Consider the following 27,713-nt stretch of genomic DNA (forward strand, 5'->3'; position numbering starts at 1 on the left):
GGCTTCCCTGGTGGCGCAGTGGTTGCGAGTCCGCCTGCCGACGCAGGGGACGCGGGTTCGTGCCCCGGTCCGGGAGGATCCCACGTGCCGCGGAGCGGCCGGGCCCGTGAGCCGTGGCCGCTGCGCCTGCGCGTCCGGAGCCTGTGCTCCGCAACGGGAGAGGCCACAACAGTGAGAGGCCCGCGTACCGCAAAAAAAAAAAAAAAAAAAAAAAAAAAAAAACACAAAAAATGAATCTTCAAAAGAGGCTGCCACTTTCCTTATTCAGACTTCCACCGCTTCATTTCTTAGGGAGGCCAGGAGTCTAGACCCAACTTAGGCAGGAACGTCACTGGTTCCAAGACACACTGACTCAGCAGAGCACACAGGCTGGCCCTACCCTAGACCTACACACACACACACACACACACACCCCAGAACTGGAGCTGGGCCACAACAGTGAAGTCCCCCATCCTTTTCTGGGAAGTGCATGACACCACGGTTCTGGCAGAGCAGCCTTAGGACTCAGAGAGATGCTCTAACGCCAGAGCTGGGCTCAACTTGATAAAACAAGCAGGCTCTTCAGTAAGACAGGCCACTCAATCCACTCTGGGGAGTTTAGATTTGTTTCAGAAAAGTCAAAGGTAGAAAAAGCAGAGAAAGCAGGTCTGGCAGATCTTAGAACATACCATTTTGAAGAATATTGTTGACTTTTCCCGCTATATCTTGGATTATTTCTTAACCTCAGATTCTTAAAGCTGAAATACATTTTTAACTTTTCTCATTCTAAATACCTAATCCTTTTCGATATAACTGAAGCTGTAGATATTCATATATCCCCTCCTTCTTTATTGTTTCAAATGAAACTTTGGGGGATGTTATTTCAGAAGGCTCCATGGAACATTTAAGCCAGGGCCATTCCTGTGAAGGCCTGTATTTCTAAAGCCTATTCAGTCTGTGGGTAACACCATTGATAATGTTAAGACCACACAATGGAGGCTACTCTTTACCATAATACTGAGCTACTTGTGTGCTGGCTACACAAAAGTTTCCCCGGTGGTAGATTTTCACTTAGTAATCAGGCAGCAGGACAAATATAGTGAATCAATTATTTCTATTTGCAACACACATTTAAATGTACCAGGGGCAACCTAAGAGCAAACATCAGCTCCTCGTATGCCCTGCATGGCAAGACAAAACCAAAACCAGAATCTAACTTTTCCACAGAAAGAGAACGAATCATAAACTCGAGATACGAATTCCCCTATTTCTCATTTCTTCAATTAATTTGGCCAAACCACTAGGACGGACTCTGGACTAAAAGAAATCAGAAACCCCCGGACCTTAAACTGGATTGCGGATTTCATCCTGAGGGCACTGACCAGGGGGTCACTGACTCAGGGCTCCAGGCAAACCGGATTTTAATAACTTGTTGGGATATTTAAGGATAATTGTCGCATGGGGTTTGATTTAATTAATCCCAGCAGGGTTCAAAGAAGGCCCATGGAGTCAACATGAAAAATGACCTTCAGATGTTCTATTATTAGAAGTGGGGTAATTATGTCACCAAAAGAGACAGGTACAGAGAAGGCTGCAGCTATGAACTAAAACCTAAAGAAACACTTTCTACACGCTGACAGATACGCTTGTCCTTCCACAGGAAAGAAGGGATAAAACTGCCAGCTTGGTGTTTGATGCGAAGCCACATTCTTATCAACATTTGCTGAATTAATAAAACAATGAATGAAGGTAGGATGAATGTGTGACAGGCCAGGGCATGCAAAGAGACTGTATGTTATTCAAATAACGGTTAGAAATACATAACTTATAACACAGTCACATTTAGATCCTAGAACAGGGGTTCCCCGACCGGTGCGAGGCCTGTTAGGAACCGGGCTGCACAGCAGGAGGTGAGCGGCGGGCGAGCGGGCGAAGCTTCATCTGCGGCTCCCCACCCCTCCCCCTCGCTCCCCCTCGCTCACAACACCACCTGAACCACCGTGGAAGAACTCCCACCCCCATCGTGGAAAACTGTCTTCCACAAAACCAGTCTCTGATGCCCAAAAGGTTGGGGGCCACTGTCCTAGAAGACAGTTCAGGTGCCGAAGAGAGAGCAAGTCCAGAGATGTTTTGTGTGTCTGAAAACTGGCGTCTGGGGCTTCCCTGGTGGCGCAGTGGTTGAGAGTCCGCCTGCCGATGCGGGGGACGCGGGTTCGAGTCCCGGTCCGGGAAGATCCCACGTGCCGCGGAGCAACTGAGCTCACGCACCACACCCACTGAGCCTGCGCTCTAGAGCCCGCGAGCCACAACTACGGAGCCCACGTGCCACAACTACTGAAGTCCGCGCACCTAGAGCCCGTGCTCTGCAACAAGAGAAGCCACCGCAATGAGAAGCCCGTGCACCGAAGAGGAGCCCCCGCTCGCCGCAACTGGAGAAAGCCCGCGCGCAGCAATGAAGACCCAACGCAGCCAAAAAATAAATTAATAAATTTAGAAAACTGGCGTCTGAGTTCAAATGACAGATTAGGGCAGGGTCAGAAGCCTAGGGGGGCCCGATTCCCATTTTCACTGAAAATCACTGCTCCTTCGTGATTTTAGAAGCTGGTTATATTCCGAAAATTCACGTTATTCTACACAGAGGAGGGAAGAGGGTGTCCCGTGTTGGGAATGCTGGCGGCGGGGGGGGGGTGGCCCGTGTGCTCTGTTCACGCAGGACCTCTGTAGTCCTGCCCAGCGGACGCTCAGAGAATCAGACCTGGAGACCCACTGTGCTGGGCTGCTTCACCTCCTAAGTCTCAGAAGAAGACAGAGTGACCGGGAGATCCCCAAACCGACAGGCCGTCGACATCCAACAAGTGTTTGCAGAACGAGCGACACAGCTCTGCCTTCTCCGCCACCGTCCCAGAACCACAGCGCCTCCCCTCCCCCATCACACAGAAGGGCCGGGCCAGACCCCCTTCTGAGCACTTTGCGAGTGGGAACTCACCTCATCCGCTCCACAGCCTGAGACCCTGGTTCCCAACTTTACGGCCCCCGCGAACTTCCAATGCCAAGGTCACACCCACAACCAGTTACAGTACTGGGGGATGGCAGCAGGCATCAACCTTTCTTAAAGACCCCCCAGGTAATCCCAATGTCCAGCAAAGTTTGAAACACTCAGTGAAGAGACGGGTACCATTACGTACATTGTTCAGATAAGGCAACTGAGGCAGAGAGGTCAATGCCTCGCCCAGGTCACACAGCGGGCAGGCAGCAGGGTTGGGACCTGGACCCAGCTTGCCCGACGACCACCAAACACTAAGAAATCGTGTTCTAGAAATAACATAAGTTACTAGGGTGTGATGACCTGCCCACACGGTGGGCAAGAGAAACTGTGAGGGCGTACACGGGGGAGAAGAACGGGAAGGTTGGACAGCTGATGGCTCGAGGGAGGTCTGACACGTCCAGCCAGGCAGGAACCCGGTCACTCTGAAGGACAACCGGGTAGCAGTGAAGAGCAGCTGTTTTTAGGGTGTCTGAAAAGCGTACGTTCTAAAGCACTAGTTCCCAAACTTCAGCGTGTGTGAAAAGCACCTGGAAGGCTGTTAAAACACAGACACACACCCCAGAAACTCTAATTCGGCGGGTCCTGGGGAGAGCCCTGGAATTTGCTTTTCGAACGAATCCTCAGCTGATGCAGATGCAGAACCACTGCTCTGGGCAAATGATTAACAGTCATGAATGATGGGTAGAACTGTCTGAGGGTCCCTCGTCCCCGAGCTGGGCTCCGTGTCCCCACCTCTGCTTATTCTGTCCCCAGAGGCTGCAATGCCTCCCTCTGTCAGCCCCTTCCCCAACCTGCACCCTCCTATTCAGCCCTGGCTGTGGTGAGCTCCTCCTCCAGGAAGCCTTCCTGGATCCTCGGCCTCCCATGGGCTCCCCTAACACCCTCCCCATAAACGGATCCCTCACCTGCTACAGGTCTTTCCTTTCACATGCCTGCCACTCCCACCGGAGAGAGTGTGAGCCTCCACGAGGGCAGGGGCTGGTTCCATCCCCAGCATCCAGCACATAAAAGGGAAAGGGGGAAGGGAGCAAACTTTCTGAAGCTGTTTTTCCTTTCAGCCGCAGAGAGTCCCAACATCCGAACTGGACAAGTTTCAATGCCCACATGGTTCAAGTGGTTTTAGGACTCGGACCTCCTCTCTTTTTATACAGCACATGGGGTGGTGACATAGTAGGGCCTGACCTCATTTAATGTGACTGTAATTTTAACACTCCTCCACAAGACCGCTCGCTGCTTCTATTACGGAGAACAGTAATTGCCAGGAAAGCCTGTGATCAAAGTTCCGATACCAGGAACACATCTCCTCCGGGGCCTCCTGCCCCCTCTGCTCTAAGACAACAAACATGGAGCCCCAGTGCCCCACACCTGCCAGAGATGGCGGGCAAAGATCCCAGTTTCCTGCAGGCCACATCTCGCCCGCCCACACCTTCCAGTCTAGTCCTTTCGGACCTGAGTTCTGTTTTTCCTCTAAGGACAGCCTGCCAGGCTTAGGGAACAAACTCTGTAACGGTGCTAATGGGAGAGGGAAAAGGCTGGCCCCTCCCTCTCCCAGATTAGCAGGCAGGGTCCTCTTAGAGATCCCCACCCCCATGGCTGAACCCCGAGAGAGAAATTGGGGGTCCAGCTCAGATGTGACCAGAGCAAAAGATGTCCTGAGTCAGGCACACGGTCCCTGAAATGACAACGCTCAGCTTGCATTGCTTCCACGGTGACAAAGAGCAGTCCTGTGTCACGGAAACAGGCGGAGGTTATTTCTGGCCGAGAAATCAGGGCCTTCAAGGTCCTGGTGAGGTGAGGTAACATGCGAAGATCACGAGCACAGGGTGGGCCATTACCTGTGGCCACGGATGTTGACATCCCAACCACAGCAACTGGCCACAGCCACGTATGAGAAACAAGGACCATCTCTGTCCACTTGGGGCTTTGCCGCCCACAGTCAGAAAGCACCCCTGGCCCCGAAGGGAGAGTGGGGAGGGCTGGTCCGGGACTCCCGCGAGGCCCCACGTGCCCCACGTGCCCCTCGTTTTTCCCTCCTCTAGTTCGTAAAAGGCTCTGGGAAGCTGCTGTGGAGGGTTACGAGCTTCAGAGCAGACAGACGCTGGACGTGCGTGTGGATCTCCTGGGCCTGGCAGCCCCGCGTTCAAATCTCAGCCTTGACTCTTCCTACGGGGCCCGTGGCCAGGACATTCGATCCCTTCCCCTGCGCGAGGGGAGCGGTAAACCTAACCTGCTCCGCGGTTACACCGGTGGATCCTCATCCGAACCGCAGAGCACAGGCAGTGAACGTCTCATCGATTCTCCCAAGGGCGCACCGAGCCGCCCATCTCATCCTGGAGCGCCAGAGAGAAGTTAATTACATGCAACAAACACCTGAGGGCATGAGGGCTGGATTCTGTCAGGAAAGGCAGTTACGGAACGCTTGAGCAATCCTGGGTGAGCAGCACCCTCCAGGTTCCCCGAGGGCTCCTGGAGAAAGAGAGGAACCAGACAGCAGGGAGCAGAGCTGGGAACGGGGGTGGGGGGGGGGAAGCTGGCTGGGAGCCCCGAGGCCAGGGGGAGACGGGGGGCGGGGCATGGCAGAGCCAACACAGAGACGGCACCTAACTGGACAGGCTCCCCCTTCACCCCTGTTTTATCTGAGATGCAGAGATGAAGGAAATCACATGAGCGCTTCGTACGAAGGCCTTTCTCTCGGCAAATGAAAACACAATTCATCGTCCCAGTTACTGATTTTCAGATTGCCGTGGACTGTACGATTTGCCTCTAGAAAGCAATGTGTGTTTGGCGTTCCTGCCTGACGTTCTGGAAAACAAAAATATTTCTTTCTAAAAACATCAGCATTTATATTTCTGCGATTTTTTTTATGAGCCCATTTATGCCATTACGTATCTCGAAAGCAAACATTTTTTAAATGCTTAGTTTTCGGACCAAAAAAAAAAAAAAGAACCCACTGACAATTTCCATTCCAAATGAATCCTCCCAATGCCTCTTAGCTCAGGAAGGAAAGGGTTCGTTCACTGCTTTGCACAGCAAGCGCAGAGGTCACCCCACCAAGCTGCAGGCCCATATGCGTGGAGAGTCCTGGACCAGAGGTCGGCAGGTCAGGGACCCACTGTCCCGCTGCCTGGGAATACGCCCTGGACTATCATTTTATTTCTCTGGGCCACAGTTTCCTCGTCTGTGGAATGTAAGGTCCCTTCCAGCCATCGAAGTATAAAACTTTCCCAACACTCAGCTTCAGCATCTGCAAAAGAACAAACACGTGCCTCCAACTTTCAGGAAGGTGAAGGAGATACAGGAACAAGGCTTTAAATTATATAATGAGACAGAAATAAGCAAGACTCATCACACCACAGGGCTCTCAAGGACCCTAAAGATCTGGCCAGCTAAAGTGAAACTGACCTCTCATTGCCGGGGAGGGGCCGGCTGGCAACCGTCTTTGCAAGAAGCTTTCGTCCAGCCTTCCTGTAGCCAAGGGGGCCAGGTGGTCTCTTCAGGAAAGTGAGCTGGAAGCCAGCCCAGGCAGTGTCCCCAGTCTTTCTGAGGGACAGGAGGCATTAGGTTTTCCCCACACACACTGCTCTACAGTATGGATATTACGCCCTCAACAGCTGTAAACTGCAGACCAAATAAAACACGCAAATAATGACCTCATTTCCAAGGCCGAATCCCAGCCCACGTATGAGTTCCAAAGTTAGCATGGCCTGGGAGCACAGCCGCCTGGGGAGAAGAGGGGCTCTCCCACCACACAGCCACGAGAAACTGGACCTGGTACTTAAAGTTCTCTGAGCCTCCCCTTGCTCATCTGTAAAACGGGGCTAGGAATGCATCGACATTCCATAGGGAAGCGAGGAGGATGCATGAGTTATTACTGCATGTATGTCCCTCGGACGGCTGCTCGGCTCCTACTAAGTGTCTGACAACTGCCACCTAATACTCGTATTAACATCAATATCAACGTAGTCGGAGAACTTGTCTACATACGATACTACTTCTTCCGTAACAACACAAACAGAGCCAGGAGCTTCTAGAAGGGAAGGTCCTGACGTCCACAGAGGTCCCGGGGAAGCTGGCTGCCTACCTGTGACACTTTCAGACCTTCTGAAATAAAGACGTCTGCCGGGTCATGGAGGACCGATTGGAAGGGAAGAAAGGGAACCGAGGAGCGGTGATGCAGTAGCAGAATCAACAACCAGAGGAACCGAAACAAGGTGTGCTCTGGAGGCGGGAAAAGCACAGGGAGAAGTAGGTAAAAGGCAAGACAGCCCGCAGCACGGGAGCACAGGCAAAAAGGCAGACAGCAGCCTGGGTGGGAAGAAGGTGGCAAATCTGAGGACCAAAGGACGGGTGTGAAAATTAGAATGCTGGGTAAGAAACAGTCACGTACAACTAACTCTAAAGGATGGGGGGAGGGGGGCAGAGGCCAAGGTTCAGCACAGGGAGGAAGCATAATTAACAGGACCCCGAGGACACTGCGGTGAGGAAGTCTGCAAGAAGGGGGACATAGAAAAGGAGCATTTGTTAGGAAAAATAAAATGGGTGAAATTTCTGTACCTGTTAGAGAAGAGCACAGTACTTGGAGACCTGGAGGGGTTATTAATAGGGTAGAAAACACCAGGCAACACGAAAAATGAGGTGAGACGCAGAGAAAACCGTGGGAGGGGGGGCGGATGATGTATGAATTTAGATGGCCTACAAGTGCTAAATAAACTCAAGTTATTGTTTGGTTTATCAACAAGACTGTCCAGTGCTGGGAAGCAACTGACGGAGAGAGTTCAGTCTGTATGGTTGGTTGGTTTGGCCTTTTTCCCGCACCTGGAGAGCGGGGAGGTTTGCCGGGGCTCAGACTGCACGGCCGGATGGTGGCCTCCAGCCCAGGTCACCTGAGCTCCTCGGCCGTAGGCGCAGCGCTGGTCTGTGATCCCCCGGGGCTGGCGTGCCCACTCCCTCACCTCGCCGAACGTAAGTGGGAGCAAACCAGCCCTGGAGCTCATCCCTCCAGTTCAGGGTCGCCGGACGCAGGGTCCCGCCTTTCTCGGGAGATGAGGCCCGGGGCACCCGGGGAGAAACTCGCTTTGGGAGAGGAGATCTCCAGCGCATCCCCTGGGCGGCGCGGGCGCCACGCGCCTTTGTCCCGCCCGCCGCCCGCGGCGGGCGCGGGTCAAGTCTGGGGATCCGCAGGCGCGCGGGGCCGGGGGTCCCTCGCCCTTGGGCCGCCCAGCCCCGCAGCGAGCTCACCGAGCGAACTCGGTGTTTGGGCTGCGGGACCGGCGTCGGGGTAACTCAGCTCCCGGGCTCGGGCTCCTCGCCAACACCCGGGCGCCCGCCCGGCGCCTCGGCGCAGCCTCACCTACCGCGGCCCCGCTCGAAGGAGCCTCCAAAGTCGGCCGATCCAAGACGTCCCGGCGACCCAGGGCTGGTCCTGGTGCCGCGGAGATCCGAGCACGCCGCGCTCTCGAGGAGCCTCCGCTCGGGTGCGCGAACTCCGGGCGGGCGGCGGGCGGCGGGCTGGGCTGCGGGGGAGGAGCGCGGCGCTGAAGCCAGCTCGCCGCTGCCGCCCGGCCCAGGCCACGCCCCCGCCGGCCCAGGCCACGCCCCCAACCCTGCACTCCTTCCACACACACCCAGGCCTCGCCCCCGCTGAACCCAGGCCACGCCCCAGCCCCAGGCCACGCCCCCGGCTCAGCTACCTTTCCATCCCCCCACCCCGGACCATGCCACGCCCGGCCCCAGGCCACGCCCCGGCCCGGCTCTCCTTCCACGCCCCTCAGGCCACGCCACACCTGGCTCCAGGCCACCCCTCTGGCTGGTCTCTCCCTTCTTGCCTCAGGCCACGCCCACAGTTAGCCCCCAGACCACGCCCCTGGCTCGGCTCTTCTCCCCGCCAGCCCCCTCCGTCCCCGGCCACCTTTCCGGCGACCCTGCTGTCCCCACTATCCTCCCAGACATTCCCAACCCCACCCCGCTCCACCACGAGGATATCCCCCCACCACATCCCCGCCCCGCTACAATTCCCCCGACCCTAGCTTCTCATCCAGCTACACCCCCCAACCGGGCTCCCTTCCATCCAGCCCCAGCAACTCCCCCCATGTCAGCACCCCGCAGCCCGGCCCCCCTAAACCCGGCTCCCCTCCAACTCATCAATCCCCCAGCATCGGCCCTGGGCGGGAGGAGCAGCCGCGTCGCCCAGGCAACCGCCCCTCACTGCCCCCTCGCCCCACCTCTGCCAGGGAGGAGGTCACTCCAGGCCAAGGCGACCTGGCTACACATTTCCTGAAAAAGAAAACCCTAGGTGAGGGCTTCCCTGCAGGCGCAGTGGTGACGAATCCGCCTGCCAATGCAGGAGACACGGGTTCGAGCCCTGGTCCGGGAAGATCCCACATGCCGCGGATCAACTAAGCCCGTGCACCACAGCTACTGAGCCTGCGCTCTAGAGCCCTCGGGGCACGACTGCTGAGCCCACATGCCACAACTACTGAAGCCCGCTCGCCTGGAGCCCATGATCCTCAACAAGAGAAGCCACCGCAACGAGAAGCCCGCGCACCGCAACCAAGAGTAGCCCCCCCCCACTTGCCGCAACTAAAGCCTGCACGCAGCAATGAAGACCCAACGCAGCCAAAATTATAAATAAATAAATAAATTTATAAAAAACAAAACAAAACAAAACCCTACGTGAGGACTCTTAAACCTACCCACTTCCCCAGGACCTAGAGCAGGTCTTTCGTGGACTGTCCGGGTGGACACACTCGTTCTGAGTGTGGTGTTCTCACCCTTCCCGGGTGGCTCATGGCTCAGTCATTAATTCACAGGAAAACCGCAGAGATGAAGGAAACCCTTCTGTGGAAGGATGTGGGCCCTCAAAGTTCCATGACTGTTGCCTGATGTGCACCTAACGGAATTCATAAAATAAACACATTCTCTGAAAAACTGCTGTCCTTTAGATGATTCATCTGAGTGGTTCTGTGTTGCCAGCGCTATAATTATACATGTTACGTTTATAATCAAAGAAGAACAATAACCACTATGTAAAAACTAAAGAACATATAAAAATATTAAATTACACAATGAAAAGTCAAAATGAATTCTATACATGCTTTTTTTAAATAGTGGAAAACTATTCTGTGTGATACTCAAACGGTGGGTACATGTCGTTAGGCGTTTGTCAAAACCCACAGAATATACAACACAAAGAGTGAAACCTAATGTCAAGTCGTTTATCATAACGTGTCAATATTGGCTCATCAATCGCAACCAATGTGCCACACTGATGTTAAGATGCCCGTAACAGGAGAAACTGGGGCGATGGGGATGTGGTACAGGGAGGAGTTGAGGGGAACCCATGGGAACTCTCCCTCCCTCCCAGTCTTCCTGTAAACCCAAAACTGCTCTAAAATAACAGCCCATTAATTAAAGCACACACACCGAAATACTAATGGTCATTATCTCTGGGTGGTGGAAATATGGGCAAGTTTTCATTTTATTGTTTGGATCTTTATTTGAAACTCCCCCACATTTTTGACAGGGAATATATATTTTTAAAGCAGAAACATTATACTGGGTTGGCCAAAAAGTTCATTCCGGTTTTTCTGTTAACATCTTATGGAAAAACCCAAACGAACTTTTTGGCCAACCTAAAATAAATAAGCAATGGGAAATTTTAGAGACATAACATGAAAGGCCAATATCAAATATTTCATTTTATTTCTACTTTCTATAACTTTAACGAACCCTGCATGAAGCTCTCACAAATGTTAAAAATGACGTCTATTTCAGTACTTTTTGAAAAAAGAATATCGAGGGCTAAATTGATAGTTTTTAAATTAGCTCTTTGGAATTAGCACAAATCTGAGGAGACATTTTTGATTATGCTTTTTTTAAAACTCTGTGTCTCAGAGGATCATTTCTGCCTGCCTGGAAACTGTTATTAATATTTACACGAACACTGGCTCTCAGGTAAACGGATTTCTCTAGAGCTGTAAAGACTCGGCCTGCTTCCCTGAAACCTGTGACCTGGGCTAGCCCTTTGCCTTGCTGAGTGTCAGCTTCCCGTTCGGTGAAAAGGAAAACCTACCTCTCTGGATTGGTCGGAAAATATTAATACCAACCTTTAGCCCATATAAGACTCCTGGTAGGGGCTTAATAATTATTAGTTCCTGTCCTTTAAAAAATACAATTTTTGTTGTGTTTTGTTTTAGTGGGACTCTTGAGCTCCTGAGATAAAAAGATATTTCTGGTTTTAGATTATTAACTTATTGGACAAAAGCGGGATCTGACATGGAGAGACTGGGTGCTCTTACATCCAGAGCCAGCACTAGTTAACAGGCATGGAGGGAATAAATCAAACTTCTCTGGCTCTCACTTTCCTAATCTGCTAAATGAGTGATGTGGACCAGCCATCTCAAAGTTTCCTTCAGCCTCCATCATTCCATGGGGAATCTCACTGTGGCTTCTGCGTAAAAAGGCTCTAAATCTCCTACAGTGACCTCTCTCTACCCACACGACCAGACATCACTCACAGGCCTGCAAACAAAGCTGACATCTGCATTCTACCTTCCCCACCAATGGGAACTTCCAAAGGTTTCTTTGGACTTTTTTCTCTTAGTGATCTGCTGGTACCCAACTCTGACCAGCAGCTTAAACTCTATAATTCTGTTAGAAGTCAGTGCAAAGCTCTCACCAAAGAGTCATCGTACACCGGCGCTGATAGAAACTACCAGCTCTCATCAAGTCGACGGTGCACTTTTTATCACACAGTAACATCTCTGAAATTATGTGTCCCTCTGTTAACACTTTCTGAGCACTTAACGTTCTATGTCCTTTACATTCGTTCTCTACTTGAAGCCTCAAAGCAGCCCTTAGAGCACTATTATCTTTCGCGTTTTATGGATGAAGAAAACAAAGTTCAGAGAAGTTGAAAGACTCACCTAAGGTCACACAGGACAAGGGAGGAAAGTGTATGGCCTGAATGATTATGTCCTCAAATCCATATGTTGAAGCCTAACAACCATTGAGATGGTTTTAGGAGGTGGGACTGTTAAGGTTTAGATGAGGTCATGAGGGTGGGGCTCCATGATGGGATTAGTGCCTTTATAAGAAGAGGAAGAGAGACCAGAGCAGAGCCCTCTCTCTGTCTCTGTCTCTCTCTCTCCCTCTCCACATCATGAGAGGACACAGCAAGAAGGTGGCCGTCTGCAAGCCACGAAGTGGGTCCTCACCATTCACCGAATCTGCTGGTGCCTTGATCTTGGACTCCAGAACTGTGAAAAATAATTCCTGCTGTTTAAGCCCCCCAGTCTGTGGTATTTTTCCTGGCAGCCTGAGCTGACTCATGCAGTAAGGAAACTCCTTTCTCCGCGTTTCAGATTTTTCTCTTTGAGGAGCTTCCACAAAGTAACACTTCCGGCCTCAGGCCCCACCCCCTGCACCAAAGAAGGAGTTACTGACTGGTGGGAGGAACCCACTGGTCCACCTACCTTGATAGAACAGACCTAATTTATTAGTAATTTAACAGTAATTCTTCGGAAGCACAGAGGAGTCACTCCTTTCTAACCTCTCCAGCCAGACATCTGCAGGGAGCCATCTGCGGTCAGCGACTGTCACCTGGGGGGTGGCGGGCGGGTGTGGAACCAGTGGCTGAAGCTCTACAGCCGGCTGGGGGGCAGGGGGCACTCAGAGAATATTAGCAAGAACTCTCCACAGACCGAAAGTCACATTCTCCCACTGACTTGACTGGCGATATCACTGACGTTTTTATCTTCATCTGTCCGTCTCCCGTGTCTTGTTTCTTAATTGGTTGTAAAGGGGGGAGGGGGTCGAGGGGGATGGGCTGGCCCCCCACCCGCGGTGGAAGGTAAGACCCGAGAGCCCAGGTCTTCCACTCCAGCCCTGGGGCTCTGGGAAAATGGTTTAACCTCCCAGGAGTCCGCCTCATCTGTGATACCCTGGGGTGAAGATTAAGTGTGATAAAGTCCCAGCTCAGAGCCTGGCTAAATCTCAGTAAACGGTGGCTGTTTTTATTGATTAGAATGGATAAGGAGGATTTGCTGTCTCCTCCAGTTTATTAGAGAAGATATCTAAGTTTCCTAGAATGAAAGGATAATGTCTGGCATTCATCAAATTGTTTTGGCACAGAAGCATCTATCAGGGGAACAGCAGGGGTAGTTTTCCTTGCTCTCTGCCCAGGAATGGGGCACAGGGGCCGACAAAAGGCGGGAGACGTGCCAGGAGCCCGCCCCAGCGTCTGTCTGCAGGGCCGTCCTCGTGTGCTCAGCAAAGGGACGCCCTCACGCCTGGATGTGGAGGGAACCTGACGGGCAGGGCCGCCCTCAGGAAGAGCAGAAGGAACAGTAAAACCGCGTTCCCAGCTCGTACCAGCTGCCCAGAATTTACACAAAGCCGCTCGGAGACGGAGGGGAGTCGCTGTCTCTACAATGTCCTTATTCCAAAGTGGTTCTGGCAGCTCTGAGGACCCTGTGAATCTGGGATGGGGAATGCACATGGACTAGATGACTAGAATGGTTCTCTACAGACTTTCTCTTTGCCCGATCAAGCCACTCCTGAAATCCATCTTCTTTATTAAATCACCTTGACTGAGGCCCTGACCCACCGATCTTTGTTTTGCCCCTCTGACCCCTGCGGGTGACACAGAATGCCCCTAACCCTCTCCCCGAGGTAATCTCTACCCGGTTGTTGGAGCTCCGGCTTCAGGGGCAGGCAGGTCATCAGACTCCCCCTTCTTGCAGCTTTCACTAGCTGGGTGGCCTTGGACAAGCTCTTCCGAACGTTCGCTTCTTCATTTGTAACACAGAAGTCATAGCCCTGCCCTGTTGTAGCGGGGATGAAATGAGAGCCTCTCCGTAGAGTCTAGCATCCCCTGACCTGCAGAGAGTGTGGAACGTAAACCACCGCTCAGAGCACATCTGCAGGCAAACCCACATCTGCCTGGTGGCACCAGGGACTGTCAGGCTTACCTCCAGCCCACTTCCCCTCTGAAGCCTCCCTGGCTTCCTGGGTGTCACAGTCAGTGACACCCTAATACGTTCTCAGACACATGGCTGTCTTAGTGCCGACCAAAGAGATTATGAGCTCTTTAAGGGCAGTAAATATATACTTTTTAAATTAGGAGACTTTATTTTTTAGAGCAGTTTTTGGTTTACAGAAAAATGGATCAGAAAGTATAGAGAGTATAGAGAACTATATGCAATAACTTGTAATAACCTATAATGGGAAAGAATCTTAAAAAGAAAATATATATTATATTCAGTTATATATATATATATATATATATATCTGAATCATTTTGCTGTACACTTGAAACTAACGCAACATTGTAAATCAACTATACTTCAATATAGTATAAATATACTTCAATATAGTATAAAGAGATAAAGACCCCTTTACCCCCCGCCAACAGTTTCCCTTAGTACTAACATCTACATCAGTGTGGCTCATTTGTTACAGTTGCTGAGCCAGTACTGATACACCCTTACTAACTAAAGCTCACTGTTTACACTGCGGTTCGCTCTTGTTCACATACAGTTCTCTGGGTTTTGACAGACGCGATGCCATACATCCTTCACCATCTGTCACAGGATAGTTTCACTGCCCTAAAAATCCTCTGTGCTCCACCGGTTCACCCCTCCCTCCCCTCCAACCCCTGGCACCCACTGAGGTTTCGTCTATCTCCATAGCTTTGCCTTTTCCAGAATGTCATATAGTTGGAGTTGTATAGTATGTGTACGTAGACTTAGGCCGCATTCATTATTCTACTTGTTCTGTTTCTCTGGAATACAGGGGTGGAGGGCGAGTCTGGAAAGTGGTCACGAAGGAGACCCTGCCTGAGCCAAGTCCCCCCACCAAGAGTATCCACGTACCCATCAGGCGCCCGGCAGGACGGGGTGCTGAAACGTACCTCAGACCATCATCACTTGCCCTCCATGGTTGGCAGGAGGTTAAGCCCTGCGGTGCTGCCAGCCTGGGGCTGGGATGTGCCTGGGGTGGGCGTGGGGAGGGACGGGCTGTCCAGGGGCTGAACTGAAGCCACGGTCTGAGGCCAAGGAGGAGAACGGAGGCCTTTCAGACCTGAGGCACTCCCTCCCCACAGCCAGGGCTTCTACCAACTCCCCATTTTCTGACGCGGTCTGCTGAAATCTCAGCATTAGCCGGCCCCATGCTGCCTCAGGACCCACGCCAGGAGCTTGCCCCGGACCTTTGTGCCTGGAAACCGTCCTGCATTCTCCACCGGGCAATTCCTCAAGACTCAGTCCCCACGTCACAGGCAGGATTGCGTCCCTCTCATCTTTCCGCCCACAGGTCCTTTAAGATCACGTGCTTATCTACATCATCAGCCTGCGAGCTTCGTGGGTCCCTGGTGCCCAGGGTGTCATCTAGGGTGTCATCTAGCGTCATATCCAGGATCTAGTAGGCATTCGATGACCATCTGTTGAATTAAATGCGGCTGGAAAAGATTGGATTGGATTGGAGAGAAGTTTAAGCACCATTTCTGTGGCTGACCTGAGATTCAACTCCAAGTTTTCAGCTTTAAATTCAGGACCCTACCCTACACCTCGGCTAGCAGACACACTGAGGTCGGGGCACCTTTGGGGGGGCTCCTGAGTAGGTGGCGTGGAAAGTTAATAAGCGTCGGAATCAACCAGACCATCCATTAGGGTCTAACAGGAGCCCGATTTGGACACAAAATTCTCTTTGACTGAAAAGGGAGATGCAAGATCAGAAGCCAGGCGAAACGTCAGAATGTTTCTCAAACTTCCGACTGCAGCCACGGTAAGAAGCCTATCTGACATGGTGACCCAGGGACCCACGGATGGACGCAGACACGGGGAAAGAATGTTGACCAGCAGCGCCGACACTCCCCCCTTGCGATGCATCTGAGATCCTCTCCTTCTCAGACCGTTTTACCTGGTGCTGCAGGACGCACTCGTGGGATGGATCCCACAGGTGGGAAAGCACTGCAGCGAAACGGCATGCGCTGAAAAGTGGAAACTACGGTGTGGTGATTGGGGGGGGGGGGGCGATGTGACCCCTCCCCTGTGCCCGTCTCTTCTTTCCTCTCCCTTTAGCCTCCTCCCCTCCCTCCTCTAGAGCAAGATGGCTGGTCTCAGCAAGCCATCCTCTCCTGCCCGCCTCCCAACAAACAGACGTTATTTCCCTTTGTCGGGAAAATTCTAGTTGTATCTTTAAGCTACTGGACATTTTATTTGACATTATATGTTCTACCTTATCATATATTTGAGAAACCAAAAAGCGGCTCTTTCTCTTCTGTTCTAATCGTTCCATCAAGCAGCCCAAGAACGCAGAGCCGGAGATTCTTCAGGCTGAACGAGGCTGAGAATGAGACTGATACCATCTTTCCGCAGCCCTCGGGAGGACGAGGCTCCACCTGAATCCTGGGCTCCCGGTGGGTGTCTGAGCCCCTTCCCTTCTCGGTCACAGGTAACTTTACCGAGTGCTTGAAGGGACCCTCCGAGCCCTCCTCCTGCGTCTCTGCCGGTGGCCTGAGTCTACATTCCAGCGCACCAGTCCCCCGTCGCCCCCCGCACCCCCCACCCCCGGCGGTCACAAACCTCCTCTGCGCGCTGAAAGCCTTTCTTTCCTGGTAGAAACACTCGCGGAAACCACGGCTAAGAAACGGGTGGCTCTAACCGAGATGGCCCGTCCGTCACTCTTGCCTCCTTCCTTCCCCGGAGCTGCCCGCTGCGGCCTCCACCAGCTCGCGGCTTCTCTGCGCACAGGCTCCCGCTGGACCAGAAGGCGTGTGGTCCTGGCTGCTGCTCGTGCAGTCCGGCTGCCTCCCCGGGCCTCTCCACTCTCTGACCAAGCTCGCGCTCGGGTTTCCCTCTTTCTTGAACTCCCAGGCGTCGGGATCTGGTGCCTCGGGCCCGCTGCTCCCCCAGGGGCCCTGGGGGGCAGTTACTGAGGAAGACCGTGGGGTCGGCTACGTGTGCAAGGGGCTCAGCGCGCTGCTGGACCCCAGCTGCTGCCCTCCAACGCCACCGGCATCTCTGCTGGGAGGTGACGCATACATGCATTTCTGAATAAACAGACAGACACCCCTCCTGTTCCGTGAAACCGTGCACCAAGACAGCGGGGCTCATGGGAGGAGACCGCTCAGACCCCCACAGCTCTGGAGCAGAGCCCTAACCAAAGAGCCACAATCCTAATGGCAAGTCTGCACAGTGGGAAAGGCACCTTAGTGCCTCCTAGTAAAGAAATGCAAAAGCAAATACAGGGCTTCCTGTTTTAAAAGGGGGGAATGAAAAGTAGGGACTCAAATAGACATTTGCACACCCATGTTCACAGCTGCATCATTCACAGCGGCCAAGAGGGCGAAGCAACCCAAGCGTCCACTGACGACAGGTAAATGCATAAACAACACGTGGTCCGTCCATGCGACGGAATATGGCTCAGCCTTAAGAAGGAAGGACGTTCTGACACCTTTTACAACACGGATGAAACTTAAAGACGTTATTCGAAGTCAAATAAGCCAGACACGGAAGGACAACTAGCGTATGATTCCACTCACGTGAGACGGTACTCAAGAGCATGGAGACACAAAGGAGAATGCTGGTTTCCAGGGGGTGGGGAGTCAGTGTTTAATGGGGAGAGCTCCAGCTTCGCAACATGAAGAGTCTTGGGGACGGACGGGGGGCCAGTGGCGACGGCTGCAATCATACAATGTACTTAATGCCAGGGAACTGTGCATAGGGAAAGGGCGAAGATGGGAAAAGCTATGTTCTGTGTATTTTACCACAATTTTTAAAAGTAAGGGACTTCCCTGATGGTCCAGTGGGTAAGACTCCATGCTCCCAATTCGGGGGGCCCCGGGTCCTGTCCCTGGTCCGGGAACTAGATCCCACACGCGTGCCGCAACTAAGAAGCCCACACACCGCAGCAAACATCCCGCGTGCCGCAACTAAGAAGCCCACACACCGCAGCAAACATCCCGCGTGCCGCAACTAAGAAGCCCACACACCGCAGCAAACATCCCGCGTGCCGCAACTAAGAAGCCCACACACCGCAGCAAACATCCCGCGTGCCGCAACTAAGAAGCCCACACACCGCAGCAAACATCCCGCGTGCCGCAACTAAGAAACCCACACACCGCAGCAAACATCCCGCGTGCCGCAACTAAGACCCGGCGCGGCCAAAATAAATAAATAAATAGTTTAAAGCAATTTAAAAATAAGGTGCAGGTAGCTTCATGGAAAGGGTTTAAGGGTTGTGAGTTACGAGGACTGGGACGGAGGGCACAGATGGAGAGAGCCGGGCCCGGCGGGTCGTGGATGAGGGAGGCTGCAGACGGGCGTGCTCTCACTCTGCCGCCTTATCTGAGGCGCCAAGCCCTAATACGTGGAATCTCTGTGAACCAGCGCAAATCTCTCCTTATCCTGAGGTCCTTCCCGGGCCAGGCAGTCGCTTGAGCTACAAGGCCTCACAGAACCCCCGCTTCGGCCAACAGAATGTACCAGGCAGTCACGACCGAGTTCCTCGTCATCTCACCTCCTCCACCTTCACCTGAATTCCTACAAACGCTACACCCCCCCGGCATCCCCTCACCGTGCCCGCTGGTCAGACCAGTGATTTTCTCATGCGTGGCTCTGAAACTCCGCTTTCACAGTCCCTGAAAAGGCATTCCACTCCTCACCTTCCCCACCAGGTATCACAGGCCACCTGTCCACGTCAGAGTGTCTGAGACGGTGAAGAATCACGAACTCACCTAGAGGCCTATCTCGAGAATCTATTACTGCGGATCAAGAAGGGCTTCCCTGGGGGCGCAGTGGTGGAGAGTCCGCCTGCCGATGCAGGGGACGCGGGTTCGTGCCCCGGTCCGGGAGGATCCCACGTGCCGCGGAGCGGCTGGGCCCGTGAGCTGTGGCCGCTGCGCCTGCGCGCCCGGAGCCTGTGCTCCGCAACGGGAGAGGCCACAGCAGTGAGAGGCCCGCGTACCGCAAAAAAAAAAAAAAAAAGATACACGTATATGTATAACTGAATCACTTTGCTGTACACCTGAAACTAACACAACACTCTAAACCAACTATATTCCAATATAAAATAAAAACATAATTTTTAATGCAAAGCAAATAAATAAATAAATAAAAGAGTATACCAACGTTAGCGCTGCCAGAGTTATCGGAGGACTGATACCTCCTCAAAACTTTCATTCTGATGCCCTCCCCTCCCCAGCCCCCATCTTCCACTTAGGATGGTTTTTAATCTTGGAGAAAAGCGGGGTGGAGACAAAGAAGGGGAGGTAGGCAGACACGTGCTGGCCCCCAGGTCCCCAGCACCCGCAGCTGCCTTGAACACCAGGGCTGCCTAGAGATCCTACCGCAGACACGGTGACCCTCCTCCCAGGGCATCCTCCGGTTTGGAAGGGCTGCAAAGCCAGACAGCGAGGCCCCTGGGAGCCGCCCTGGCGCGATGGAGGCAGGCGCTGCAGACTGAGCAGCCAGTCTTCCTCCCTCCTGCCCTCCGCCTGCCCAGGCTCCCCTCCCGAACGTGACCTAGACCCACACCATCGTCCCTGGGCCGGGGGGGCAGCTCCCCGGTGCACCCGACCCCAGAAGCGGTGTGGAGTCAGTAAAAGGCGGGGGTGGAACTGAGAGCTGCGTGGGCGAGAGGAGAGGCCGCTGGCTGATGACCAGGGTCTCTGCGGACAGGACAAAGAGCAGGAAGGCCAGCTCTGGTGTTTCTGATCCCCCAGGGGCAGGGAAAGGAACGACCTCCTAACGGAATCTTGGTTCCTGAACCATGATTCCAAACACCAAGTCACTGAGTGATCTACCGAATTCCTGAGAATCCAGAGATTATAAATACAAGAAAAAAGAGCAGTTATCGTTCAAGGAGCAAGTTCCAGCACTCACACAAGAAGGCAAAGTGAAAACGTTTTACATATACTGAGAATGACACAATATCTATTCCGTGGTTATTTCTGCCCCAGATGCATAACCTCCATCTAAAGTGAGGAAACAGCTTCCCTGGCGGTCCAGTGGTTAAGACTCCGTGCTCCCAACTCAGGGGGCCCAGGTTCAATCCCTGGCCGGGGAACTAGATCCCACAGCCCGCGGGGCAACCAAGAGTTCGCAGGCCACAGTGAAGGAGCCTGCGAGCCACAGCTGAGACCCGGCGCAACCAAATAAATCAATAAATATTTTTAAAACTAAAAATAAGAAAATAAAGTGAGAAAACGTCAGACAGTTCCCTGGAGGGAATGACTGATGTGGCTCTTTGAAACTGTCAAGGTCACGAAAAGCAAGGGGACTAAAGAAACGTAACAGTTTGAGGAAACAGTTTGGTTTGAGAACAAAATGCAATAGGGATCCCAGGCTGAACGCTGAGCCAGAACACGGCATTAGTGGGAGAAACAGCGAATTCCAAATAAAGCAAGTACAACTGTGTCAGTGTGAACATCCTCTCTGGATCACACCACTGTGATCACACCCGACGTCAACATCAGGGGAAGCTGGCGAAGGGTACACGGGACCTCTCTCCTACTTTTATAACATTTGTTAAGGTGAAAATTATTTTAATGTAAAGGCTAAAAGCAAAAGAACAAAAAGCAAAACAATGTTCCCTGCAAACGATTAAGACTGTCCAAAGCGGTACTAACATCAGGACTGTAAATCATAATTGGGAAAAACTTGCTGGGGGCTTCCCCGGTGGCACAGTGGTCGGGAGTCCGCCTGCCGATGCGGGGGACGCGGGTTCGTGCCCCGGTCCGGGAGGATCCCACGTGCCGCGGAGCGGCTGGGCCCGTGAGCCGTGGCCGCTGCGCCTGCGCGTCCGGAGCCTGTGCTCCGCGACGGGAGAGGCCGCAACGGTGAGAGGCCCGCGTACCGCAAAAAAAAAAAAAAAAAAAAAAAAAAAAAAAAAAAAAAAAAAAAACTTGCTGGATTGTTTCTAGTGAAAAAATGGGGAAGAATGCACTGCGTGGTCTACTTTTTTATAATCACACAAGCTGGGGCCTCCGTAGAGCGTTTCTAAGTCATGTTTAGCTCAATCCTGGAAACGTTGTTTCTAGGGTGTTGTTTCTACAAGGTTCCTCTGAGATGCCTGAGCCCGTGGATAAACAGCTCCATGAAGACCCAACACTCCATTGGCCAGCCCGAGTTAAACAGCAGTTTCGAAGAAAAGGAAAACACCAGACTTGCCCAAGTGGTGGTTAGCGTGCCCTGAAACAGCACATTATCGCCCTCGAAGTGATGAATTCAGAAAAAAAAATGGACAGCATTCACTTTACAGTACATCTGGGTCTGCTGTTCTCACCCAGATGAGGCTTCACAGTTTGTGACATAAAAGGCAACAACCACCTGCTGTATAACAAATAAATTAATTTTTAAAAAGGCAACGACGGTTACAGGTTGTCCTATTTCTTACTATGTAACAAATATCCATTCAACACCTCCTGGATAGAAGGCACTGAGGCCGCAAGAACAAACAGGACCCAGACCCGCCCTCAGGCAGTGTTTCTATTCCAGCAGCCAGTCATGTTATATTGAAAAGCTCCGTAGTAGAGGAACATGCAGAGTGTTTTGGGAACGTGGGGGAGAGAAGGATTAGCCCAGGTGGAGAGGTCAAGTAAGGCTTTGAGGAACGAATAGGAGTTTGTCAGGTACAGAAGGGAGTGTGGGCTTGTGGAATCTCATGACCTGTTCACGAGTCGAGGGTGACTAGAACATACGGAGAAGCAGGCAGTGGTGGGAGAGTCAGAAGCACTGGCCCAATGTTAAAAAGTGGCCTTCATTAGAATCCCTCAGAACACGTAATAAGTTAGTAACTTTGCAAATATTAATTCTCACCACTCCTCTTCAAGATCGTACGAAACAGAGATACTTCAGTGACCAGAATGTTTAAAATGCGGCAGAGAACCACCGGAGGGGCAGAGTTCTCACCAGGGAAGAAGGTAGAAAATTAGCCCAGATTCTGTGAGCGCCCCCCGTCACGTTAATTCTTGGCTTTTTCACTTAAGTGAACTGCAGAGATTCACAAACAATCCCCATGTGGTCCTGCATGCCTCATAAACTACAGAGAGCTATTTCAGAAGGACCTACACACAGACAGAAACACACATGAAACCAAACTTTTGAACAAGCACGTCTGACCTCAGCAGAGAGAGGGTGGCTCTTGATCCAAGGAGTTCTGCTGCGACATCTGTGACCCTATTTGTTTTGGGTTCCAGAACCCCTTACCCCAGGTCCCACTACGGCCTTTGAACATGAAAACCCTACAGTTGAATCACTAGTTTCACTTTCTGACATCAATGAGCCTTTTATATTTTGAAAATATCCTCTCTTCCTGTAGGAAGAACAAAGTGTGGACTGATTGTCTGAGCATCTTAGCATCCGTCAGAGCTCTTGACCTTGCCCGGATCCAACACCGTATTCAAGGGTAACAATGGTTGGAATATAAACTAACTCTAACCCAGACTACTAGGTTCGTGTTTACCAAACACAAAATTGAAGGACCTTTTACCCCTACAAATATACACGTGAAAACCGAAGCAAATGGCTTTAACTTACGGCATTTGCAGCCACAGGTTATTACAATCAGAAAGGGCCTTAACAGTGGTCTACACCCTGTGGGTGTTACAGACTTTGGAACAAGTATAGTTACGTCAATAAAGCAAATTGTTCTACGTGACATAGCTAAGCAGTGCCAGAACCAGGAAAACCCAGAGCAGCTGACTCTTTGTAGAATGTGTTTTCTACCTTTCCAGACTGCCAGAGTTTATTTTCATAGGTCCGGTGGTTAGCAAACAGTATCCTGAAATCTTAACAACTAATTTATATGTCTTTAAAATCCAAATCTAAAATTTAAAAAAACATGACTTTCTGCAGTACCTTGATGTGACATAGGGCAACGAAAGAACCCCTCTCCCCAAAATAGGGTGAAGTCCTAACCCCTGTGAATGTGGCCTTATTTGGAAATAGGGTCCTTACAGCTGTAGTCAAATTAACATGAGGTCATAATGGGCCGGGGTGGGCCCTAATCTGACTGGTGTCTTTGTAAATGTCGACAGAGACCCACAAGGAGAACAGCGTGGAGAAGGAGGTGAGGATTGGAAGGGTGCACCTGTAAGCCGAGGACACCAGGATTGCTGGCCACCAGCAGAAACCAGGAGAGGCAAGGAAGGGTACTCCCCTGGAGCCTCCGGAGAGAGCTGTCTCCCGACACCCAGGAGAACTGGGTGATTTGCCTGAGGTCATACAGTAAATACATAAGGACCGAGCCAGAGTGAGAACTCAGGCCGCCTGCTCGCCTCCTTTCTCCCACAGGGCGGCATAAACCAGGCTTGCACTCGGCCAGCCACGCAGACCTGACGACTGGTCATGCTGGCTTCACTCAATAGAGGTTTATTTTTCTCCCATAATAGGAAATTTGGAGAAAAGCCACCCAAGGCTGACATGGCAGCTCCATCACGTAACCAGGTTCCAGGTTTCTTCTCTAGTCCTGTTCTGTCATGCTTGGCAAGATGGTTCCCATCGTAACTACCAGCTCTGTGTCCTGGGGAGAAGGGCAAAGGGCAGGGATCTAAATGACGCCTGGCAGTTACTTATCCCAGAAGCTTTCCTGCCTATGCCCCGCCCAGGTGCTCCACCTGCATCTGATTGGTTGAAACGTGTCACCTGGTCAGTCGTAGCCGCAAGGGAGTATGGGAGGCTGGGTGCCCTAAGCGCACATCGCTGCCCTGAACAACACCTGGGCTGTTACGAGGAATGGACGGCGGGCTGTGTTTGCTACAGCTGCCGACGCCTCGAACTTGCCTTCCGCTATTTCACGTTGCCAAGCAACAGTCATCTCCTTGTCCCCTCTCACCCCAGCTCCCCACCCACCGCCAGTGTTCCGATACACCAAGACAGCCAAGCTCCACAGCTGTCGCTCCTGTTTCTCAGCAAAACTTCTATTTTCCCAGAGAAGGGTTCAAAGCAACCATCTCTTAAAGTAATTAATATGACCTTGTGAAAGCTGTGTTCATCCTGGATTTTTCTGTTGCACTTCCCGCTTCAAGTCCACGGTCCTATGGTTCTCATAAACAGTTGGGATTTACATCTTGTAAATCCCAACATTTCAGCATCCAAACTGTACCTCCTAGATGTCTGCAAGTAGCACAATGCCCCTTTATCCTACATGTCTGGATTCTGAGCTATTGACCCTGCCCTCCAGGTGCTCTCTGTCTGGATGGGAGACATCCCAGGTCCTGGTCAGGTAAGTGGAGGGACATGGGTGTCTGCAGGAGTCCAGGAAGCATTCCAGGAAGAGGACCATTGATGGAACAGGGTATGCACAGCATGTAGTATGAATTCTCTCTCTCTTTTTTTTTTGCTGTAAGCAAATGTAGAAGAACTTAAAAACCCAAGTAAACTTTGGTTTCTTCAAAGCAGCCACCAAGTGGACTTTAACAATGCAGCCTTTGTTCAAAGCATTCCTTTGCAAATGCAGTTTGTTCAAATGCAAGTCCTTTTCTGAATTACTTTCAAGACTATATAAAAATCTTTGGAATTTTTCTCACTGGAAGATCCCTGTCCCTTAGGATGGGTTTTATTTTCTAGACATAGGGGAACAGAGGGACGTAGGGAGAGAGAGACGTGAATCAGGAGAGAGCAGGTGAGCAGCCCTGCTAAGAGCTCACCACGGCTATCTTGTAAGAAGCTTATCTGCAGAGAGGCCCCCCCCCACCCGCTCCTTAGATCACATATGCAAAGCCACAGAGAAGAAAGTAAAACATTCAAAAGGCAGTAGAAATTTGAACAGGCCTTTCTTTAAGTCCGGGACAAGAGTGTGTTTACTGGGTCTGTGGATTTCTGTCTTCCTGGTCAGAGGACAGGTGTTTATGACTTCACATGTGGTCCGGGCTTCATCCTGAGAAGCTGTTAAAACTTCAGCACCAAGAGCTCTTCCCGTATGTCCTCAGGGCCGTGGGCGTGGAAGGATCCGTCCCGGGGAAGCAGGCCTCCTCTCGGCTTCTGAGCTCGCCTGATAAGCAGCTCGCCCTCTTGACACCCGGTCGTGAGTTGAAAGGCGGCCCCTGAATCTGCAAAGTCATTTTGCCCCCACGTGCTTCCAGAGTTCCCCTCAGCTCCCCTTTGCTCATCTCTGACCTTTCGCCCTTTTCTCTCCTCTGTTCATGTTTTCCCTCCTCCCAGCCGGGCCGCGGGATGGTGGTCTGAGCCCTGTCTGCTATGCCGTCTCCTTTTCGCCCACTCACGGTCGGGTGTCCGTACGGCTCACACCGGACACCGGACGGCTTCTTCCTTTCGGCCGAGGAAGCTCGGGGCCCCACTCAGTCACCAGCACCGCCGTCCTGTTTGTGCAAAGCTGCCCTCTGCTGCACCAGCCGGGGGCTCCGAGTGGACTTAGGCTTCCCTGGCGCGATTCCCTCACACAAAGTGCAAACACACCTCCTCCAGCGCCTGGCCCCAAGCAGGGGATGAGGGCAGTTGGAGGGCACACTGCCAGCACGTGGCAGAAGCAAAATTCCTGAAGGGAAGGCGGGGTGGGCAGCCTTCAGGCACCTCACCCCCTCTTTGCACTTCCCTATGATGCCGGGCTGTCGGAGGGGCCCCAGGTGAGGTTTTCGGGGTTTTTTTTAAACATCTTTATTGGAGTATAATTGCTTTACAATGGTGTGTTAGTTTCTGCTTCACAACAAAGTGAATCAGCTATACGTATACATACACGGAAGCAACCTAAGTGTCCATCGATAGCTGAATGGATAAAGAAGATGTGGCACATATACAAAGTGGAATATTACTCGGCCATAAAAAGGAACGAAACGGTGTTATCTGTAGTGAGGTGGGTGGCCCTAGAGTCTGTCATACAGAGTGAAGTAAGTCAGAAAGAGAAAAACAAACACCGTATGCTAACGCATAGATATGGAACCCAGGTGAGTTTTGCACCAGGAAAAGACCACAGGTCATCAGGAAGCAGCACAGGGCACCCCAGGCTGGGGCTGCAGGGTCCTCCGGGGCCCGGACCTCTGGCCCAGGGTCTTGGGATTTTCACCCGCCCCTCCCTCGGGTCCCAGAGCTGCTGTGTGGTCCCCAGTCCCAGGAGGGGTCACAGGCAGCCCGGCACCGGCCCCGCTCACCAAGCAGGAAGAGCGGTGCTCGGATCAGTTCCTGGCAGGAATTCTGCGGACAGTACGTTGTGTGTTCTGAGTGATAAACACATGTCCGTCGTGCAGCCCTTGGGCACGCACGCTCAGGACACGAAGCACACGCAGCCAGAGGTCCCTGCTGGGGTCAGAAGCCGCCAGCTCTTCCTGTCACCACAGACCCGGAGAGCCCTCCTTCTGGGCTGACTTCAGGCCAGCGCCAGGGCTGTGAAGCAGGACAAACCCAGCTCTTCCTAACTTCGAGCTCAGGGCTCCAGCAAAAGTCAGGCTTAAGCTTTCAGTCACACCCTCAGCACTCCTACAGACCAGCCCCAATCTGTGTTTTCACCAGATTTTTTTTTCTTTCTTTCTTAAATCCTGAAACACAAAGGGTTAAAGGATCTACCTGGGAATTTAAGGATTAAAGTCAGGCGCGGATTCCCGTCCGCCCCCCACCCCCCACCTCCCACAGGACAGATTTCTCCCTGATTCTTTGATCACTGGATGTTCCCCTGACCCCCACCATGTCACCGTGTCACCGAGTCAGTGAGGGCTGGGAAAGCGGGCCTGGCACCAAAGTCCACACAGGCCCTCTGACAGCAGGCACCACCGGACTTTGGCTCCAAGGCCCCCATCGCAGAAGCCGCCCCTTCAAAATCAGTGGTCCCTCGAGGGTCTCAGCAGTGGGTGGCCGGGCCACAGGCTGACAGCAGAGCGTGCTTGTTTTCCTGGTGCTGAGTTTATCTCAGAGTTTGCAGGGGGCGGATTAGACGGGTGGCTCCACTGCAACTTTCCTGTGGCCACCGGTGTCCTGAATAAAGAAAATAATCTGATTTTGGCTGGCAGAGAATGCCAAAATGTTTTCAAAGTGGTCAGTTCACCTGCTTTCCTACTAGCTTTTAAAGATCAACGTGTCGTGAAATGTCGTACTGAAAACATAAGCACGAAGTTATTTCATAAATAAGATAAACTAAAGGCTAACCTTTCATTCATATTTTCGGTGGGAAATAAGCAGGTTCTTAGAATAGAAGGTGGGACATCTTTATGCTTAAATCCTCTTTAAATATATATTTTTTGCTCTGCTTCCAGGAATCCTGTGGCCGAAACAAGCCCGGACGTCACATCAGTGGGGAAGCTGTAACATGCAGATTCCCGGGCCCGGGAACAGCTGGTCCCCAAAGCCTTAGCTGGGGACAGCAAAGAACAGGCTCCCCCGTGGTGACCCGAGGCCCAGTGGACTCTCCTGTCTGCTCTGCCCACTACCGAGTTACCTGGGCTTCACCTTTGTCCCCAGACAGCCACCAGAAACCAGAAAAATCTGGCCAGGCGTGGGGTCAGAATACATTAAAAGCTGCTGCTTCAGAACAGTTTGAAAATCTTTACGGAGCAGGTTAGGCAGGTTCCCAAGCAGAAGGTCACTCCCCTCCCGGGCTCGACGAGCGCACGTGTGCGGTCACCCCACAGAGCACAGGACACGTCTGATGGGCCACCAGGGAGTCCAGTTCTAAGGGCAAGGGCCCTGGTCTGGGACAGAGCCCCACAGGGCCGCCTGTGGACACCGCGTTACTCCCCAAC

At 52.2% G+C, this 27,713-nt stretch overlaps 1 protein-coding gene across 5 annotated transcripts in view; it reads right to left on the reverse strand.

Moving 5' to 3' along the window:
- The window catches only part of SPATA13 (spermatogenesis associated 13), a 264,206-nt gene that overhangs the window by 112,332 nt on the left and 124,161 nt on the right, over positions 1–27,713 (reverse strand). For 2 of the 5 annotated variants that reach the window (XM_067016362.1, XM_059041992.2), the window contains exon 1: positions 8,380–8,508. The exons of the other annotated variants lie outside the window; for them this stretch is intronic. The gene's annotated coding sequence lies outside the window, so the exon portion shown is untranslated. Of the gene's footprint in view, positions 1–8,379; positions 8,509–27,713 lie in introns of those variants that run through there. 5 annotated transcript variants of the gene reach the window in all.

This window comes from Kogia breviceps, chromosome 16 (genome assembly GCF_026419965.1).
Source record: "Kogia breviceps isolate mKogBre1 chromosome 16, mKogBre1 haplotype 1, whole genome shotgun sequence".
Taxonomy (NCBI): Eukaryota; Metazoa; Chordata; class Mammalia; order Artiodactyla; family Physeteridae; genus Kogia; species Kogia breviceps.